This window comes from Sorex fumeus, unplaced genomic scaffold (genome assembly GCF_029834395.1).
Source record: "Sorex fumeus unplaced genomic scaffold, SorFum_2.1 ptg000045l, whole genome shotgun sequence".
NCBI lineage: Eukaryota > Metazoa > Chordata > Mammalia > Eulipotyphla > Soricidae > Sorex > Sorex fumeus.
In genome coordinates, this window is record NW_026606102.1 from 2,549,797 (window position 1) to 2,562,429 (window position 12,633).

Below are 12,633 nucleotides of genomic sequence, written 5' to 3' on the forward strand. Positions count from 1 at the left end.
CAAATGCCCTACCCGCTGTGCTATCGCTCCAGCCCCCAGTTGTCATTTCTACTGCACTTTTTTGCACCCTCGGGATATAGTCCAAGAAGTGGTATTGTGGTGTCACACGGAAGCTCAATTTCTAGTTTTTTTTTTTTTTAAAGGAATGCCCACATTGTTTTCCAAAAAGGCTGAACCAGTTGTCTTTCCCACCAACAATTGAAGAGCGTCCCTTTGTCCTCATGTCCACGCCAGTACTGGCAACCAAACATCTGATGAGCTGTACAAACTTTCTGAAATAAGGAAAAATAAAGAGATGCTTGCTTGATTTGCTGCGGGCTCAAATGTGGTGGTACTCAAGCTTATTCATGGCTCTGTGTTCAGGCATCACTCCCTGTGCCAGGGGACCTTGAGGAAAGCCATCCAGCGCTTTCCGGGGTGGCCGTCTTCATCCCGCCGGTGTCCCTCTAGGGCCCCCTGGGGACCATCTGACCTGCGGGCTGACCTCTTAGCCCGAGACTCGGTGTTTCTAGAAGATAGGGTCAGAGGGGGTAAAAAAAAAAAAACACAACACAAACCCAAAAGACAACAAACCAACCAGCAGAGGAGCGAGGGGCGGGGCGGGGCGAGGCCGGCCCCGGGTCGCGCGCGCGCGTGGGCGGCGCGGACCGCAGCCCGCACACCCGCTCGTGACGTCACGCGGGGCGGGCCGGGGGCGGGGCGAGCCCTCCCGTGACGTCACGGGGGCGGGGCCGAGCGCAGGCCGCGGCGGCGGCGGCAGCGGCGGCGGCGGCGGCGGAGCAGCAGAGCGCGCGGGCCCGCGCCTCAGCCCCGGTCGCCCTCTGCGCGACCCCCGTCCGCGGCGCCCCCTGACGCGCTCCCGCGGGGCCCCGTGGGGCCGGCCGCCCCCGAGCGCCCTCGGCCGCGCGACCCGACCCGCGCGGCCCCCCGGAGCCTCCCGGCGCACGCGGAAGTGGTGAGTGTCCGCGAGGGGAGGCGGCGGCGCGGCGCTGACCGGACGGGACGCGGCGGCCGGCGCCCGAGGGGAGGGAGCCCCGGGGCCGGCGGGGGGTTTCCGGGCGCGCCGGCCGGCCGGCCGCCCCCCGCCCGCGCCCCGAGAGCTGTGGCCGCGGCGCTCGCGACGCGCCGACATCCTGTTTGCGCCGCCCGCACTCGCCGGCGTTCGGCCGCCGCGCCGAGAACTTGGGCGGCGGGGGCGGAGGAGGAGCGGGGCGGCCCGGCCGGGGGAAAGTCCCCGCGTCCCGAGCGCGGGGGTCCGGCCCGCGGGGGAGCCGGGAAACGCCCCCCTCCGCGGCCCGCTCCTCTGGGGGGCGTGTGTGTGTGGGGGGCGGGGGAGGCAGGCCGCGAGGTGGCTGCGACCCCCGGCGAGAGGAGCTGCGGGCTGAGCGAGTCCCTATGCGCGCCCCCCCCCCCCCCGGGCGGCCGCGCACCTCCGAGACCCCGCAGCGAGGACCCTCCAGAGAGGAGCTGCCCCAGTGAGGACCCCTTGTGAGGACCCTCAGTGAGGACCCCCCTAGTGAGGACCCCGCAGCGAGGATCCTCAGTGAGGACCCTCCAGAGAGGAGCTGCTCCAGTGAGGACCCTCAGTGAGGACCCCCCAGTGAGGACCCCGCAGCGAGGACCCTCAGTGAGGACCCTCCAGAGAGAAGCTGCTCCAGTGAGAACCCCTTGTGAGGATCCCTCGTGAGGACCCTCAGTGAGGACCCCCCTAGTGAGGACCCCGCAGCGAGGACCCTCCAGAGAGGAGCTGCCCCAGTGAGGACCCCTTGTGAGGACCCTCAGTGAGGACCCCCCTAGTGAGGACCCCGCAGCGAGGACCCTCCAGAGAGGAGCTGCCCCAGTGAGGACCCCCCAGTGAGGACCCCGCAGCGAGGACCCTCAGTGAGGACCCTCCAGAGAGAAGCTGCTCCAGTGAGGACCCCTTGTGAGGATCCCTTGTGAGGACCCTCAGTGAGGACCCTCCAGAGAGGACCCCCCAGTGAGGACTCCCCCAGTGAGGACTCCCTCAGTGAGGATCCCCCCCATCGAGGATCTGCATTGAGGGACCCTTCAGAGAGAAGCTGCTCCAGAGAGGACCCTCCCCAGTGAGGACCCTCCAGAGAGGACCCCCCAGTGAGGATCCCCCCCATCGAGGACCTGCATTGAGGGACCCCCCTCCAGCGAGGACCCTCCAGTGCAGTGAGGATGCCACGGAGAGGACCCAGCAGCGAGGACCCCCCGCTGAGAAGACCCCCCCCCCCAGCGAGTACACCCTTCCCTCCCCAGTGAGGACCTCGCGCGCGCTCACCCCGCAGCCCCGGGAGAAGACCCCCGGACCCCCGCTGTAGCAGGGCGACGCTCTCCCTCCTCACCCCCCCCCTCGTGACCGCCCGCGGGGTCATCCCTAAGGGGGACTCTTCTGGGGGATGGGGGGAGGCGAGATCCAAGGTGGAGGGGAGGGGGGTCTCTGGGCGCCCGTCTCCGACTCTCTTCCGCGTTGGACGTAATTAGCAAGAGTGTTGTTTTTTTTTTTTAACAACCGTATTTGTCTATATTTTTGTGTCGCCGTTTACAGCTGTATGTATGCCGTTGGTGTTACTTCGCGGGGGGCGGGGGGCGCGGCCAGGGGGGAGGAAAACATTAGGGACCTTTGGGTGGCTAAGGAATGAGTCCGGTGCAAAAGCAATTTGATGTGATCATTGCTTGTTTGTTGGCCGGTTGTTTTTTTTTTTTTGTTCCGACCGGGTTTGGGGTTTGGGGTACAGGCAGGAAGTGGTGTGTGTGTGTGTGTGTGCCTGTGTGTGTGTGTCTGTGTGTTTGTGTGAAGGGGGGTCGATTTAGGATGAGAAGTTTGTATTGATTGAATCTTTGTTTCCCCCTTTTCCAAACCCGATTTACATTTTTTTTTTTTAAATACATCCTTGTGTTTGTTTTTGTGGACTGCAAAGACTTTGGGGAGTTTTGAGAATCAGTGTGTTCTCTTTTTTTTTTTTTTGTACTTTGTGGTGAAGATAGAGACTGTGGGGGCACCAGTTTGCTTTGTAATATGGAATAAATGTCTCCTATATGTGGATTCTAGTTACATGTCAAGGGCCTGGAGAGCGGGCATGACACCTGTGCCTTGCACAGGCGCCCACCCCCCTTCAATCCTGGCACCCCATTTCCCCTGCGCCTCCGGGAGTAACCCAGTACAGTCTCAGAAGTAAGCTCTGAGCACAGCCGGGTGTGGCCTCAAAAACAAAACAAAAATCAAATTACATTTCAAGACTTAATACCTGCATAACTTCAGCTGTTACAAAGAGGATTGATCACAATCTCTTAATTCTACCACACTTGCACCATATCTTAGTTTCTCTAAATAACTGCACAAATGGTATTTTTAAATACTAGAATTGCCGTGTGCATTCCACAGCAGATTGAATAATGCTGATTTGAATAGCTTCTTCCATCCACAACAGCCTGATTATTCCCTTCAGAAAAAGATAATAGAGGGTGTTAGTATTAATACATATACAGATGAAATAATTCAGACCTGTACCAAAATATCACTACATTTCAATTTCTGTAGTTTAGGCAATAATATCAGTTCAGCAAGTGTTATAATTCTCTTCTGATCATTTGTTATCTGTCCTTTGCAGATTTAAAATGTTCAGGGGAATTAAGTTGCAGAATCTTTTCAATTAAGGCCTTTGCTAAAAACCTGGTGAATTTTGAGGATGGAGTTGCTTTTGTAGGAACAGACTCAGATTATGTGGCACAAAGGAACTTACACTGAATCTTCTAAATAGGACTGTGAGGTCTGTCAGTTTAGATTTTGGGTTCACAAACACTAGTGGTTTCAGCTGCAGACCACAGCTTTTAGTAATGTTCCAAAGTTATCACTCGATTTCTTCTGAATAACATAAAGCAACTATATATTTGGACAGAAACCCCGCTGAAAAGGTATTGAGAACATGTGTAGGTTTTTAGCCATTTTTATAGAGGGGACACAGAGATGTAGCTCAATTAGTACAGGTTATTGGCAAAGACCAGAGGCTGTGGTATCTTATTATTTTGATGTTTTTTTTCCTAATCACACATATTTTATATATCTTTGATACACATAATTATTACTCTGTTCTTTTGAAATTATTTGCATTTAGAAGGTTTACTATCTGAGATGTGTATATTCATAAAAGGGAGTTTTTTTGTCATTGTTAATCTTCAGTTAAATGATTTTTAGTGGGTGGAGTAGTTAATAAACAGAATTTTGCTGAGCAAGCAGCATCTGAGGCTGTGTAATTTGTTTTGGCTCAGGAAGATTCAAGTTTCTCAGCTGGGTATGATTACACCCATGAAGAGAGTTGTATTTTGGGGATAAGAGTATAATTGGTTGCATCAAATTGAGTGGGAGAGGGGGAGGTAGAGGCAGTATTACTTGTTTCTAAAGGGTCGAGGCCAAGAGTGCTGAAAAACCTCCCATTGAGCAAAGTATGATCTGGTTAGAAATTCAGTATTGCAGGGTTGAGAAATCCCTATGCTGGCATGGTGGTCGGTATCCAGGAAGATGGGACTGCAGTTACGGCATTATTTTCCTCATCCATCAAATGGAAATAAGGACATTCACCCTGTCACCTCACCAAGCCATTGTAGGAAAATCAGGCAGGCATGCATAAAAACTATGCAGTGCTACATAAATTTTAATTTTTATGAAGACATGATTAAATAAAAAAGACTTAGTGATTGATGATGTATCTGCTGTTGCTGTGCCAACCTCCACCTCCAGGGTCGGCCTCCCTCCCCCACTGTAAGGACAGGATTTGTTTTTTGTAAATAAATTGTTGGAGATATGGAGGAGGAAAGAAAACCAAGAAGTTGAATGAAGAGCTTGTATTACTGATTTTATTTTTTGCTACTCATTATTTTTCTTGCTGGGGGGGGGTACAATAAAGGATTTATTTAGTATGGTTTCTTATTATGAGAACATAAGCTTTTTTTTTTTTTTTTGGTCCATACCTAGTGATGCTCAGGGTTACTTCTGGCTATGTTCTCAGGAATTACTCCTGGCGATGCTTGGGGGACCATACGGGATGCCAGGGATTGAACCCGAGTAGATGGTGTGCAAGGCAAATGCCCTACTTGTTGTACTATTGCTCCGCCCTGAGAACAGAAGCTTTTTGAATTCAATTTCTTTGTTTTGCTTTTTGTTTTTGGGTCACATTGCATTGTGCTCAGGATTTAACTCCTGGCTCTTGGTTTAGGGATCACCCCTGGTGGGCCCGGGGATGATAGGGAATGCTGGAGATCGAACCCAGGTTAGATGTGTGTGAGGTAGGCATCCAGCTCTCTGTACTGTATCTCGGGTCTCTACCCTCTTTAAGCATAAAGATTATTTTTCTCATGACAAGAGGGAAAACTCACATTGAATAGAGAGAAAATGCAATAGAGGAGGAAGTAGATGAATCTACCCCCTCTCCTATTTCAGTGTAATCCTTAGCAATTTGATTTCCTTGGAGTAGAATCACTAATCACAATGTTCAGGTAAGTTAGGTTATTGAAGACATTAGGGAAATAGGTTCATTGTTTTTTTACTCTGTAGGCTCGCCGCCAAGCCCTATTCTCATCTGGCATGTTGTTTCCTCTTGCTTCTTGTTCTCCCCTGTTCTCAGTGAGCTGTGCCACTGTTGCTTCCTGCCTCAAAACCCGGATGGTGAGGTGCAGGGTTAAACAGCTGCGGTCTTAGACACGACCAAGTTTCAAACGCAGCTCGCTGCATCCTCCGAATCTCCTTCCCTCCCAAGTACATCAGTGATTGTGCTGATTTGTAAGCACCAAAAAAGCTACAGCAATAAGTTTGCTTCCATGGTAGATTTACTTTCAAGATTTTATGATCTGTGAGTTTTAGCAGCTGCCAGTGGGCTAAGCGAATTGCCTAGGCCTGCTATGGAAGCAAAATGAAAGTTGACGTCTAGCCAGAAGACAGAGCTGGTGTTTGTTGGGATATTTTTATTTTGTACACATACACATATAACATCAATGTTAAACACTGCTTTACAGCCACATATCACTGTCACTGTCCTCCTGTTCATCGATTTGCTCGAGCGGGCCCAGTAACATTGTGAGACTTCTTACTGTGTTTGGCATATTGAGTACGTCACAGGTTGCTTGCCAGGCTTTGCTGTGCGGACGAGATACTCTCGGTAGCTTGTCGGGCTCTCCGAGAGGGACAGAGGAATCGAACTTGGTTCGGCTGTGTCGGCCCATGCAAGACAAACGCCCTACCCCATGTGCTGTCGCTCCAGCCCTGGGATATTTTTAATCTGCAGTAACTGAATTTACCTAACAGTAATCTCACGCCGCTCTGTTTGATTTGTTCAGTCAATACTTGTGCTTTTCTTGTGATTCTTAGGGAGGGAGTAAATAAACAACATAGCAGTCTGGTATCTGTGTTCTTCCAGAGTTGACCATTGAGTGGAAGCCCCTTGGCCTGTTCCTTGGGGTCTCAGTTGCAGATGCACAGAGGAGCCATTTCTCCTTTGTGCTGGCAGAAAATTCCTAGAAACCTTCATGACTCGCCTTTGGAGTCTCAGGAGCAAGTCTCCATTCCTTCCCTTTTATGTTACAGATTAACTCGGTCTGCACACACATCTCTCTGGCATCTGCTGAGTGCTGGGCAGAGGGATCTGACAGCGAGTGTGGCGCGTAGCTCCCCTATCTGGGTGACATGGTAAAGTTGTGATTAAGAGCACTGGGACCCCTGAAGTGAGCACACCTCCTGTGCAGAGACCTCGTTTCCTGCTTTTCGGGGACGTGATCTCCTTGAGTTGGGCTGGGGGGACTGAGAATTCTCTTGTTTAGGGCACCATCTGGAGTGGGTGACACCCAGGAGTGGCCACTGTGACTAGTCTGAGTAGATGAGGCAGGGCAGACAGTAGGGGCCAGACTGGGGGACAGGGCCTGGGTAAGACTGAGCTGTGTGATTCCAGGATTGGGGGCCTGTATCGAATGTATTTGCCGCTCGGTGGCAATTTGTGAAGCAACATCTCCTGTGAGTGGAATACCTGACTGAGAAGGCCTGAATGTCTAAAAGCTGTATTGGAACTCAGACCTTTTCTCCTCATCGCGAGATAGCCTCTGTTTGTCAGCGCTCCCCAGGACTGCTGGGAAATGGGAGGAGGGTTCGCTGCTCCACTCCGTGTCAGGCTGTTTACATGTCCTTTCTCTGTAGTGGAGTAAAATCTAAAATCCCACTGACTTCTATACTTCTGTAGGAAGTGGAAACATACCCAGCAATGCTCAGGGGTAGTCCTGTCTCTGTGCTTAGGAAGTACTTCTGGTGGGACTTGGAGGAACATTGGGGTAGTGGGATCAGATCCAGGTCGGCTGCGAGCAATTGCTCTACCCACTCTGCTATTGCGCTGGCCCCTATGCAGAATTTTTAAGCTCTTATTTTCAAGACAACAGATTAACTGTAAGACATGGAAGAGATAGGTGTTAAGAGAATGAGTACAACATCTGGGGTAGGATTTAAAGGACCCGGAGTTTGATCCCTGTACTAAATCCCAGTTCTTTCACCCCTACACTGATGGGTGGAGCCCTGGTGACCCAGGAGACCTTCAGGCCTCTGGGGCTCGTCTGGGGAGGCACCCCAAACTTTTTTTTTCTGAAGAGAATAAATTCAGAAAGCCACATCCTCTGATGCAGGCAGCTTCCTTCCTTCCTTCCTTCCTTCCTTCCTTCCTTCCTTCCTTCCTTCCTTCCTTCCTTCCTTCCTCCCTCCCTCCCTCCCTCCCTCCCTCCCTCCCTCTATTGCTGGTGCAAATGCCATTGTTACTATCCTGGTAAGTTGTTACAACCCAGCAGGTTGGTAAGGGGCAGTGATGGCCATGAGAAGGAGTCGGCTGGTGGAGTGTAATGGAAACCGGGAGGACGGTTCAGATGTGGAGCAGCAGAGGCAGGGCAGGGTGGCAGGTGTGTGTGTGGGGGAGGTGGGTGGAGGGAGAGGCTGCAGTCAGCCTGTCTCCCTCCAGCAGGAGGAACCCTGTTTAGCTCTTCAAAGAAAGCTGCTCTATGAGGGGCATGGGTCACCAGGAAGGCCACCACCAGCAGTGGATGTAGTCAGCTCACTTCACCACACTTCTGGGAGGAGAGCAGGCAGGCTCACTGTCCTTACCTTTGGTTTTCATCCTCAATGTCTTTGGAGGGTCTGAAGTGGCTTTGTTTGACTTAGCTGTGAGAACATGGGCATTAATGTCTGTTTCCTTAGCCAGTAAAGTGAAGATGAAGATGGTACTAAGATTGTCTTGAGAGTTGAATGACTGGCTGCACCACAGGATTTGGGAATGGTTCTGGGCACAGAGCATGAACTGAGGTTCTATTGACTTGTTTTGTTTTTATTTTTTTGGGTCACACCTGCAGATGTTCAGGAGGTACTCCTAGCTCTGTGCTAAGGACTCCTAGAAGTGCAAGGGGGACCATATGGGATGCTAGAGATTGAACCTGGATTGGCCGTTTCCCTACCCACAGTACTCATCTCTCTGGTCCTCTGTTAACTTCTTTTTAGAAAAATTGGCAAACAGGCCTTGGGTGGTACCAGAATACTTTAAGATAATTGGGAGTATCCCCAATCAATGTGAAACCAAGAGTAACTGATAAAGCCTGTGTGACAAAGGCTTCAGTCACAAATGGGCAAATAAAAAAAAAAGCACAGACATTTAAAGGAGGCAGTTTTCATTTATTTCTCAATTTACTTGAGAAATAAATTTCTCAGATCTAGAAATTTATTAGGTAGACAGCATCACTTGCAATTAGTTAGGTTTCACTATTTTAAAGGAAAAACGAGAGAGATGGTTTTAAGTGACCTGTGTCATCAGGATATGTAATCTGGTGGGTGCATATGAGCCTTTCTGGAGAGCCAGTATAGAAATGCTTGTTGCTTCACTGACCCAGTCTAGATAGCAGGTGGTGGGCAATGGGCGGAGGTGCAGAGCCTGTCTTGTGTGTAAAGATGTCTTAAGAGTGTGTGGTGTGAGACTTTTTCTAGATCAACTCATGTTCTAGGGGTTTTACTGTTGAATTTAAAGGATTTTTTTCAGTCTACATTTGTTTTCTTTGAGTGCTATCTTAAACTAGCTTAATTTTCACAAAATATTTCACATATATTGTTTTCTTAAAACAAGCATTACCCAACCTTGGGGGGGGGAAAGGCAGCCCTTACTCCTAATCATATTTTGGCTGTATCTTTAGTTCTTTCTCAGTGGTGTTTATATTGCATTACTCATTCTCAAGAACAGCAGTTGCTAATGTGGTGGGAAAAGCTTTAAAGCTTTCTTGATTTTATTTTCAGCCTTGTGCTTTGACTGCTGGAGAATTGACTGTTTTTTTTTCTTTTTTTAATGAAAAGACAAGGAAAATAGACTAAGGGGCTGGAGCGATAGCACAGCGAGTAGCCTTGCATGCGGTTGACCCGGGTTCGATTCCCAGTGTTCCATATGGTCCCCTGAGCACCGCCAGGAGTAGTTTCTGAGTGTAGAGCCCTGTGCATTGCCAGGTGTGACCCAAAAAGAAAAAAAGACTAATACTTCTTAATTTATTTTTGTGGATGATGGTAAGGGGGTTGACTTGTAGTATTTAAAAAATGAAATTAGGCTTTATTCAGGTACTTTTGGTAACCTAGATGTTTGAATACACAAAGTATAAATAGATAAGAACAGTTTGTAATTCATGCAGTTCTGTTTTTAATGGTGATTTAAAAGGCTTAAGGGTATTAGAACTGACAACAGTTCATTCAATTAAGGGCAATTATTTCTAGACCTATTTGCACAGTTAATATACTGAGACTGTACTAGAAGACAATGATTTGTAACAATTTTTTTAATTAGTTGAATTTAAAAATACTCTTGTGTTATGGTAAAAGAAAAGACAAATCAAGAAAAAAAAACCCCACTAAATGTTTTAAAGAAAAGACATAAGAAAAAAAAAACCAAGAAAAGAAACTGCTAAGTGTCTGTTTGCCGGTGAAGAATCAGGTCTGGCTAGTTTCGGTGGATCTCCTAAAGGGTGGCAGCTTCCTGTGACTCAGACTCTGAAAAGGTGCACCCCAGAGACCTTGCGTGTTCGCCTACAAAACCATTCTGGGGTTAATGTACAAAACAGACTCATGAAGGTCAGATGAGCTGTGGTGAGCTCGATGTGAGCCCCTGCAATGACACGGTCAGCACCCCAAATCAGCAAGCATGGTGGTCAGACCTGTGAGACCCAGCAGTGAGGACCCTGCTAACTGTGCCCGCACCGCAGCGCCAGGCAGGGGTGGGGGAGGGAACCAGGGCCACAGCAGCAGTAGCAGGGAAGGGAAAGGGTCCAGAAAATATTAGGCAAAGAAATAAGTCAAGGGGCTGGAGCAATAGCACAGCGGGTAGGGCGTTTGCCTTGCACGCAGCCAACATGGCCGACACAGGTTCGATTCCCAGCATCCCATATGGTCCCCCGAGCACCGCCAGGAGCAATTCCTGAGTGCATGAGCCAGGAGTAACCCCTGAGCATCGCCGGGTGTGACCCAAAAAGCAAAAAAAAAAAAAAAAAAAAAAAAAAGAAATAAGTCAAATGCCTATGGCCAAAATACCGTGTTTGAACTGATTTTATTCAGATAAACTCACTGAATAAAGACTGCCACACATTGGCCAGTGCTTCTTTGAGATCACCAGAGGCCTCACTTGCTGTCACATTTTGTCGTTACTGTTTTTTAAACTGCCTTGTCACTAAAGCATGGGAGAGTGCTCATCACCCTGTTCCTGAGGGTGCCCGCCGCCTTCCCCTATCTGGCTTCTCCTCTCTGTGATATTCTTCTCTCTGCTGGTGTCGACCAGTCTGCAGGTTCTGCGAATGTCACCCGGTTTTTGATGACCCATGCCAAAAAATTGTGCAGGTAGTCTGGGAGCACTGAAGAAATAGAGTGTGGCTGTGGGTAGATGCTGTGTGTTCTGGGAGGTGGTGATGCCGAGTGAGGGCAGCAGGGAGGATGGGCTTTTTATGCCTGCCTTGTCTGCAGCACCTCCTGCTTAGATTCATGCTGGTTGTCTCTCCTACCCAGAGAACGCGTGGTTTCTGACCTCTTTTTTTGCCACGTCTGCCTTCCATCCTTGAAACTTTGCCAGTGGTCAGAAACCTCTCAGGAAAGGGCAAGTTGGTGTAGATTTCCAGCCTTTGGTTCCTGATGTGTCTGACACAACGGTGCCACTGTGCCCTGGAGCAACAATGCGGGTCCAGATACGAGTGTGGCTGTGTGGCTGTGTTCCAGGAAGAGTTAAGGATGCTGAATGCTGAATTTCCTCTGGTCACAAAATGTGTTTTGGGGACAGGAATAAGAATGATGAACTCTTGCTCCTTGGTTTACTCACCAACTTTCAGAGGCGACACTGAAGTGATAAAAGTTAAAATATCCTGGGTGGAACCTGCTAAAAGGCGCTGGGTGCTGGTGCTGTGGGATCCCGTGGGCTCAGCAGAAAGTGATTAAAAAGTGGGTGGGGTCTGTGGCCCGGCTTCCTGGGGAAGGAGTGGGAAGGAGCTGGAGGATGGACTTCTGGAATAGCCAGCGTTGATTTGTGTCAGCAGCTGACGTGCTCTGCATTTGATCTTTAATGTAATCTTTTAATAGCCAGAGAGTTGAATCTTAATGGCATTATTTTCCAGATGAGCAAACAGCTAATAAATGGTAGAGCTGGAATTCAAAAGAAGCTCTCTGGGCAGCAGCATCCCTCTTTCATTTTCTTGGCCTGTCTGTCCCCTCTTCTACCCTCCCTTCCCCCTCCTCTCCTCTCTTTCCCCCCCCTCCCCTCATCTCTCTCCTTCCTTCCTTTTGCCTTTTTTTTTTTTGGTGTGTCTGCTGACACATTGGTATTTAAAATGAGAACCTACGAAACTTGTTCCTATTCTGTTTTCAAGCCAAATGCTTCTGAAACTGTTTTATGTTCTTGGAGGAGTGCCTTAATTCATCTGTGTTGTGTTTGGTATCGTTAAATACTAAGTAATAAAGAGGATCTGAAAGGAGTCTTTTGGGGGATAACCATGAGGAGACAAAGGGGTGAGGGTGGGTGAAATGAGCCTTAGGGTTCAGTTGTCTTGAATAGAGTTTAATATATTTTGTTGTTGTCCTTGGGCCACACCAAGCAATGCCCTGGGCTCACTTTCTCTCTCTCTCTCTCTCTGCTCCTTGGGTCACATCCAGCGATGCACAGGGGCTCATGCACTCAGGAATTACTCCTGGCGGTGCTCAGGAGACCATATGGGATGCTGGGAATCGAACCTGGGTTGGCCGTTTGCATGGCAAACGCCCTCCCTGCTGTACTATCACTCCAGACCCCTGGGCTCACTTCTAACTCTGTGATCAGAAATCACTCTGATCCCTGGTGGGTTCGGAGGATGGTATAGGGTGCTGGGGATCGAATTCTGGTTGGCTGTATGCAAGGCAAACACCCATTCTACTGTCCTATCGCTCCAGCTCCCAGTGAGCTTAATATTTTCCTAACCTTTCTGGCAGTTTTAGTCCAACTTAATTTCTGGTTATGTTGCATTATCAATTCTTCTTCCCCGTGTATGCCTTACTGGGTGGCTGCACTAGATGTGACGTCATGGAAGCAAATGGGGCTCCTACTCAGGACGACCCGCTTGTGTAAGACT

The 12,633-nt window shown here is 49.4% G+C and overlaps 1 protein-coding gene across 1 annotated transcript in view; it reads left to right on the forward strand.

Moving 5' to 3' along the window:
- Nucleotides 1-768: 768 nt before the first annotated feature.
- Nucleotides 769-12,633, forward strand: part of JAK1 (Janus kinase 1) — a 111,430-nt gene continuing 99,565 nt past the window's right edge. Inside the window, exon 1 of the mRNA XM_056122294.1 lies at nt 769-961. The gene's annotated coding sequence lies outside the window, so the exon portion shown is untranslated. The remainder of the gene's footprint in view (nt 962-12,633) is intronic.